Genomic DNA, 9,420 nt, shown 5'->3' on the forward strand with positions numbered 1-9,420 from the left:
ACAGTCTCAGGCTAGTAATAGTTCCTTGTTTAACGTGATCTTGATACTTCGAAGTATATACATGTATATAAAAATGGGTTAAATTAATGATGTTAGATGTAGAGGTGGAACGAGACAGGTTTTATAAGCTCGAGACGAGACTCGAGACACTGTCTTGTAAAAATTCGAGACTCGAGACACGAGACAGTAAAATAATGAGCATTTGGTGATGATTTTACTACACAAGTACTAGCTACTTGGTATATATAAAATTAATAAAACTCTTTTTAAATTGAATTTTCACCTGGTGTAAACGATTTAAATACAACATTTTAATAGTGATATGCATGTAGTTTTTGTAAACAAAAGTGACACAAACAGCTCTAAAATACCGAAGTTACATATTCTAAGAATTTTGAGCTTGATTGATCATAATCATTATAAACATATTGTTTTGTACATGTATATTTTACCATCTATTGAATAGTTCTTACTTTTTAATGTAATGTGTAATGAAACCGATAGCCGTCGCTCTACAAAGAAATACCGCAACTAAAAGAACACACGATAACACTTTCATTCTTATCGTTTCATTAATGTTAAGTTTTGTTTGTGTATTAGCTGTAGTATGTGAATTATATTTAAATTGTACTCATAAATTATATTAATTGCTGTATACACGCACATGTATATTCTTATATTGAGCTAACAAAACGTCATTGTTAACCGAACACGGACTATGGTCGACACGGCCTTTCGTTCGTTTCTCCGTGTCCGGGCAAGTTTTACCCGCGATTGGTAGTATATACGTAAAAGAGGCCCGAATTTTATGAAGGGCAGTTGGTGTTTAGACACGATACGATAAAATACAGACATTTTTCCCCGCAAAAGTGTTATTTATTATATTGGATTATCCGAAGAGTAATTAGATACGACCCAGCATCTGTTTTTAAGGACACAGAACCGAACTAAAAAATAACAGGGCCGCTGTCCGGACTACATGATTAGACTCAGTGGCCAACATAATCAGTAGCAACAGGTAGTAACGGACCGGGTATAACTTTAAAGGCAGTTGCCCGCAATCCATTACAATATATGGAGTTGTTGCTACCGCAAGAAGCCATGTTTTAACAACCGTGCGCAGGCGCTTTAGTTCTATTTCCTGTCTCGAGTTTGGCAATAGTTAAGTCGAGACGAGACCGATACGAGACGAGACAGGTCGATACTCGAGACGTCTCGTGTCTCGTTCCACCTCTAGTTAGTTGAACATTGAAAGCAACACCATAAAAATAATCAATAGCTTTTAACCATGTTTTAGCACTATCGTACAATCCACTTTTGAGATACGAGCATGCGAGTCAGTAGCCAAGTATGTCCAAGGTGTTTTATGAAAACGGTCTCGTTCTGTATTTTTCAACTGGTAAGGTTATAATTTTGCAATATGTTTTTAGTGTGCGTTTATCAGTGCAGAATTAGGTAAATAAAAAGTATTGTGCGTAGACCAAAAGCCAACCGTTACAATAAAGGATAATGCAAAAAAGCGAATGATAATAATTGACATTGAATGTGAAGTTATTGAAAAATATGAGAAAGGTGTATGTGTGATTGAGCTGGTTTGCCACTATGACTGAAATACATCCACATCATGCACAATTATCAAACAGAAGGATAATCTTAAGGGCATTAAGCCTGCAAGAGGACCAACTATAGTTTCCGAGCGGATGGAGTTTCCAATGGAGAGACTGCTCATGCTTTGGATAAAAGACCAACAATTGGCCGGCGACAGTATAACTGAAATTATACTATGTGAAAAGGTCAGTGCTATCTATCAAAACTATAAAAATAAACATTCGGACATGTTGGCTAGTGGCTGTGCATTATCCCTTTGTGACGACACCTATGTTCGTCTTTTTACAACATGTTAAAAAGGTGACAGAGGCAAATGTCCTTAGATAGGATTTTCTTAAAATGACAGGCTGATCGTAAGAGCGAAATAGAAAAAAAAATTAGCCGAGTCGCGCGAAAAAATTCAAAACTATGAATGCCAAAGAAATTTTCATCACGTTAAGTTTAAAATAAAAGTTTGCTTTTAGTTCTGTGCATCAGAATCCAAATTTATTAAAGTCAAATGTTGTAAGGAAAGATAACTTTTCTCTCCCTCCTTGACAAATGCTATTGTTGGCTGCTATTGTATGTATTTATCTTTACATTTTAATTAATCACGTTTCCTTGCATTATTTTTTAATTGTTGCTTTTTGAAAGCATGTGGTAAGTTTAGACAATTACCAACATGTTTCTTCTGTTACAATATCTTGTTTTACGTGCTTTTGTTTGTGTTTTTCAGAGTATGGCAGCCACAATTAATATACATTTAATTGTCCAATGTATGAATAAATTGCACCAATATGCGAGTAAATTGACACACAAGGTTAGTCCCCCAACTGTATGACTGTATAGCATTACACATCAAATAGATATTGTGCTGAATAATAATTGCTTATAAAGGTGACAACCAGCTTTACTATAAGAAGATGTGTATCCAATTGAAGCAAAACTAATCATTACATAACAGCGCGGTGTAAATCAGTCAAGCAAGAGCTGTACACAAAGTGTAAACCAATCAAAATCTTGGAGGAACAGTATCTAATATTATAATTACAGGTGATTTGACAATGCAATAACAATGTCTACGCTACACCATAAACTTACGGAAGATAGCTCTCACCTACAGATATTAGCGAATTGGTTTTTTAGGAGATAATAGGTATGTAGTTCTTCGTATCCTTTGTTAATAATATTTTTGCATGTACACGCATACAAAATACAACGTAATTTGCAGGTGCAGCAATAAGAACCACATATATGGTTTTTATTTTTATGTTTGCGTGTATTTAATTAAGTAGCATTTTTATTAGTCACAGACTTCAATGTATTTGCTTGCTATTTTAGTTTTGATGGTTACCGTAAAATCTCTAATCGAACACCATGGCGCTCTAGATATTTTTAACCCTTCCTCTATAGTGGCGGTCAATTGAAGGCAGCGCTCAAATAGAGGCTGGCAGTGTGTTTTTCAGATGACTTGTCAGAATTTTGGGAAGGTAAATTTAGCCCTATTATGGGCAGACCGAACGACGCCTATATTTTGCTCTCTTTTTTCTGTTGGCGTGATGATAAACTTTTTGGATGCAATAAATCTGCTAAATTTCCTCCAACTTTTTGAAGATCTCTCAATAAATATGCATTGAAAAACCGAGAAATACCTCCACCAGTTGATATCCATTGCTTGCAATTGACCTGCCTTAATATTATATCCTGTACCGTTCTTTGCAATTTGTTGGTACTTGCAATTTTTAATGCATTTTAAATTTGTTGAAGACATATTTTATATTTATACTAGCTGTGCCTCCCGACGTTGCCCGGGTATTAAAAATCAGCTTATAAACAATGAGAAGTGATGAGAGTTGTCTACCCCTTGCTATTAGCCTGGCACATTGCCAATGGAAAATTCCAGTAAGCTAGTTAATAAGCACTAGGCTTCTAATGACGGTACGCCATGACGTTGTGTCAGCATTTCTAATGGTAGCTACAGCTGAAGTCAACGTCAATGGTCTGGCACACCTCGCAGCTACGTACCCACCTGAAGACAGCAGCTGTCATTCCGGGCCAGTACCATGTAAGCTGAAGGTGGCCTGTCGGCATAAAGCATCTGCGTTGCCATTCTTTACATCTGAAATAACGGCTCCTGGCTAGGGCATCAAGACTTTCGTCTATCTTGGGAAGGGGATAAGCGTTTTGTTCTGTTACCGCATTGAGCCTCCAGTAGTTGACACAAAACCACCATTTTCCATCCTTCTAACACTAACACAAGAGGCGAGCTTCTTGCTCTTCTAGCCGGCTCAATCAACCCTCTGGCCAAAAGGTTCTGTACCTGTCTCTCGACCTCCGCTTCTATTTCAGGCCTTGAGCGGTGGGCCGCTTCCTTCATGCAGGTAAAGAACATGCCTGAGCAGGTCTCTTTGGATGGCAGAGGCTTTCCTCTGCGGGACAGGGCACCAAGGTACCTGAGAGAAAGGTATAGGACTTATTTTGGATGGACTCATGCCTGATTTTTCTAGGTTTGGTAGTTCGAACGCGTTCTGCGTAGCCGTGAGAGTTGCTTGAAGTGGAGTTCTAGGTTGACCTGATTTTCTCGAATAGATCTGTCTGGGTAAGCACTTGGTTGAATCTGTATTTCGTTTTTTCTTGGTTTCAGCAAAGGCCTTATTGCAGCTAGTGATGGGTGCTACTGCTGCGGCCTTGTTCCATTTTCCGACCCTTTTTTTTTCTTTTGACTAGAATACTCCTTTCAAAGATGTCCCCTGCCTGAACATCCCCAACAGATGGCAGGCTTACTTTCTGGAGGCTCCAATGGCTTGTTTTGTAGCTGCTTGGCCTGTTCTGCCAGCTGCTTCACTGTGGATAGTAGTATTTTCAGGGTGTCTTGTTTGACATTGCGTACTGCACTGTGTCCCTGATTGAGCTCTGAGTCTTCTGCCACTGTTTAGAAGGCTCTGTCAAGGGTCGGTTTTTTTCCGGATTTAATTTAAACAAATTATTTTCCAGCCCATACTGCATCTACGACAGTGTCCTTGGGTACCGCTACAAGGCGGCGCTGTAGGGGGAGGTAGTTTAAGGAGTTTGAGAAATACTCCTTGGCCATGTTTCTTCTAAATGGTTTGAGCAGCTCAGCATAGGCTATTTGGACTAGCCATTATATTTCCATCGCGTGTTCTTGCAGGGAGGTTTGGATTGCTTTTTTCAAACTGTTCAACTCTGCTCGGGCTTGTCGGGGAGATAGTCCGAATCGGGAGCTCGGATGGTTTCAACGATGGCTGCCACTTCGACTGCTCTTCCGAAGGACTCAAAGGGACGCTTCTCCCTTTAAAGCCTTTCTGAGATGCAGTGTGCTTGCCCCTCGGCCAACTTATTTGCAGCTGCGATTTCTTTGAATCTGGTAATGAAGTACTCTGAGTGTCCAATGTCATTATACTCGGATGTTTTGAACTGGGAGGCGGGTTCTGGGTTCCGATTTAATCTGATCTGATGAATATTGTAAAACACCAGGTTTTTCAACAAATGTGGGGGATAGTCGTAAAGCTAATTTGGCCAGATTTGAAATCTCTGGTGTTTGCCATACTATTCCGGTTTTCCTCTACTGAGGCTGCTTTCGCAAACAGGGCAAGAAGTCTGCCGGAATTCGATTTCTAAATTTCTAGATGGTGCCTGTCGGGTTTGTGCAATCCCACCGCTGCCACCAGCGTAAAGGAATTTGCCGGCCTTTACTTTGGCACGATCTAGATTGTCACATAAAGAAGAGAGAATGAGTATGGTTTTTCCTTTCATTTTATTTGTGAAGGGAAACCCATTGGTCGAGGAGCTTACGACTATTGCTCTGCCCAAGTGAGTGAGCGCGCTCCTTTATATACAATAAACTCACTCGTTTTGGCTAATGGAACCGAGTAAGAAAAAAACTGATTAACAATGGGAATAAATAGAATCACTAATGCGTTGGTGTGGTTATAATACATTACAACAGCGATATAACATAAACGAAAGCAACATGGTGCAACAAACAAATTATTAACAATATAATAAAGAAAAGACAAAACACAACATGCAAAATATACACATTTTACATATCCTACACACGTGTACACAGAAATATTTATACGAATTAAGAGGTCATGGCTCGCTTTTCACCACACATGAACCACAGTACACACAAAACGAGTAAATAGTGAGCTACACTATTCCAATATCATAACTTTATGATAATGCTACAATGATAATCTACCAAATTCTAAAAAAATATATTAATGAACAAGTGACATAAACGAGCCACACTTATATTACATGCAGAAACAAAATTAACGTTTTGAAGACAAAAATATTTCCATCGTTTGCTCAGATAAGTGCGTTCTGATTGTTGCTTTCGATGAAATGAACATCTATCTTTTAGTTTTCCTATACCTTCCATGATGTCATCTGACCTCAACTCTTTTTTTGCACAGCTGAACTAGTCGATTTTAGCATTCAAAAAACTTTTTGGCAGAGCAAAACTTTTAAGCATTGCTGTTAGCACTAATGCAACGCAAAAAAGTTTTGCTTTCTAAACATAACATTTTGCCCAAAACTTACAAAGCATTTTTTTACATTTGTACATGAAAGTATTAGGACCGAGATATAAAACTTTTTTTGGTGCATCATTAAACGCCATTGAAATAATTTCTATGCTCATTTTCAGTGTTCATTCAGTTTCTTGTCAGGTTCTAGAGAGATGACTCTTTTTTCATTTGAAAAAGAAGTGGCCTACTTCCCACATAGATTGTTTTTTAGTTTGCTTTTTACATTCTACAATTGTTTTTGTCTCGTTACATTTATAGAAATAAATATACAAAAATATCGCCAATATATATAATTTAAATGTGTATATACATTTAAACTATTATTATTATTAATTTTCTGTAAATGTTCTGTAAATGAGACACCCCAATTACTCACTTTGCTTTTTTACAAACCCGTGTTAGTTTTGCGTATAACACAACTCGAGTTAATCATAAATCCAGGCCGAGTTGTACAATTCGGCAACTCGAGTTGTACAACTCGAGTTGTGAACGCACAACACATGGCACTGTAAAGCCTGGTTCCCATATACGTAGCAAAGCACCGGCGGTAATATCGCTCAGCAAAACACTTGCGGTGCTCGGCGCAGTTTAATGTTCACTTAAAAGCCACATCGTTAATAATATCGTAAACATAATTGCGTAATCAAATAACATGTTCGCTCACCATGCCGTTCCTATAATGGTGACCTTTACCGGTACAGTGCATTTCGGGAAGGTTTTGCCTGCGGCCGTTTGCAAAATTTGAACATGCGCAAACTCTTGCGTTGACCGCCGGCATCCACCGGTGGTGCACTGCGATCCGCGGCATGTAGGTTCCCATTTTACCGCAATAGCCTGCGGTGCTGTCGCCGGTGCTTTGCGGCGTATATGGGAATCAGGCTTAATAAGACATCGCAATAGTTTAGCGCTGTTCAAATTTCGCAAACGACCGCAGGCAAAACCTTCCGGAAATGCACTGTACGGGTTAAGGTCACCATTATAAGAACGGCATGGCGAGCGAACATTTTATTTGATTACGCAATTATGTTTACGATATTATTAACGATGTGGTTTTTATGTGAACATTAAACTGCGCCGAGCACCGCAAGTGTTTTGCTGCGCGATATTACCGCAGGTGCTTTGCAACGTATATGGGAACCAGGCTTTAGGCGCCATACACGGTAACTAAAGCCTGGTTCCCATATACGCCGCAAAGCACCGACGACAGCACCGCAGGCTATTGCGTTAAAATGGGAACCTACACGCCGCGGATTGCAGTGCACCACCGGTGGATGCCGGCGGTCACCGCAAGAGTTTGTGCATGTTCAAATTTCGCAAACGGCCGCAGGCAAAACATTCCCAAAATGCATTGTACGGGTAAAGGTCACCATTACAGGAACAGCATGGTGAGCGCACATTTTATTTGATTACGCAATTATGTTTACGATATTATTAACGATGTGGCTTTATGTGAACATATCCCGCAGAGCATAGCGTCGCAAGCGTTTCCCTGCGCATGTTACCGCCGGAGTCTAACAATCGATATGGGAGCCAGGCTTAAGGTGCCATACTGTAAGGCACCATATAGACGGCTACTATGTTTGGCACATGAGAGCATAGGGGTAGTGCATCAATTATTACGCTGTTTGTGGCAGTGGGAGAGATTGCCATTAGTCTTAGTTTTTTTCACGTTTCCTATGCCGGCGCTACCTGTCAAACAATTTACTTTTAAATTGTTTTGACAAGAATCGGGGTGTTGTAGCAAGGCTTCCAACCCGGTAGCTGTCCCATCTCCGCAGTCTGACACGCTGACCAGTCAGAGCTTCCAATCCTAATACATTCCTAGCCTGGCAGTTTATCACGTCTTCCTTTTAGCATTACAATCTCCGCGATGCCAACTTTAGCATGATTGCTGCCTTCTGCAAACTTTCTAACCCTGACACTACTATTAGCTTGAAACAGTTGGTAATTATTTCTATGGCGTTGCTTTCAATGCTCATCTACCACCGTAAATTGAAACCGTATTTATATAGCTTACATCTTTATGAAAATTTGTTCTAACTATTTACTGAGTTGTCAACGAGAATATAAAAGCTGCAGCTTGCGCTCAGACCATAAAACGCTGTGTCTAATGCATGACCGGCTCCAGCATTTGCCAGCACACCGACACCTTTATGATTGTTGAAAATTATTTTATCGTAGCTTTAATAAATACGTTGATTTCTGCAAAATTTTGATCAACTCACTCATTTTAGAACTAATCAACTGTTTGATTGGTGTTTAGCTATTTTTATATAATGATTTACCTGCAGACTTATAAACCTTTGAACCGTGATGAACGGTATTATTTCAGCTTGGCGTAGCGCTCGTCAGAAACCTGACTACTTTTATGCCAGCATCCGCGCGGCTCTGTTTGCAAGCGCTGTTACTAAGTAACATGGTAAACCAATCAAAGTAATTACTGCAAAGGGGACTGGGCAAAAAACTTTACTTCCATTTTTTACCGTTTTCAAATATCTTTATCTACCGCACTGACCCATACATAAGAGGTCAGTGATCTACCGTATCTCCTTAGCAAAAATCTTGTTTTTAAGTGCGCGGGCGCGTGAGAGCGTCCGATGTGTAATAAAGAAAATCGTTATTCTAGCGAGCAAACTATAAAATAAGTGATGATTTTGCAAAAGACTGTCGTTTTTTCTTAAGAAAGACGTTTTAGCAGCTGACGTTTTAGGCGCGAAATTCAGTAATCTCCCGCCTGATGACGATATATTTACCAGCCACGATCACTTCTATTTAGTACCTGTAGTGTGAATGCAAGCTTACCGTTTCGGTGCTGCTCTGAACATTCTGACCGCATTTAGCTGTTATTTTTGTCATTCTACCCTGTGAGTTAGTTGCGACACGTGGCTATTTCATGCTTTTATTTTGCTTTTTTGTTATCAAAATGTTATTGTTATTTTGTTGTTTTATGTGACATTTTACAAATGATGGCTGAGCCTTCCGACATGTGTACTGGTTTTTGTCTTGGTCTACCAGTGTACCTAATGGCGACCCGACAGGTCGGCTTACATTAGCTTGCCGTGCCTATAACTGTATGTGATTATAGAAGACCACGTCAACCCTAAGGTCCGTCGTCTGATTAGCTTAGGTCGACCTCTCTGCTACTAATTAGGTCGACCCAGTCAGGGCACCTTTAGCTGCTGACCCCCGTAGTCAACCAGCTGACCGATGATGCCTATACTGGTCAACTATCCTGCATTAATTCTTGCTGACCGCTCAAGCGAGGAATGAAGAGAGA

The sequence above is a fragment of the Watersipora subatra genome, chromosome 4, assembly GCF_963576615.1.
Source record: "Watersipora subatra chromosome 4, tzWatSuba1.1, whole genome shotgun sequence".
Classification (NCBI taxonomy): Eukaryota; Metazoa; Bryozoa; class Gymnolaemata; order Cheilostomatida; family Watersiporidae; genus Watersipora; species Watersipora subatra.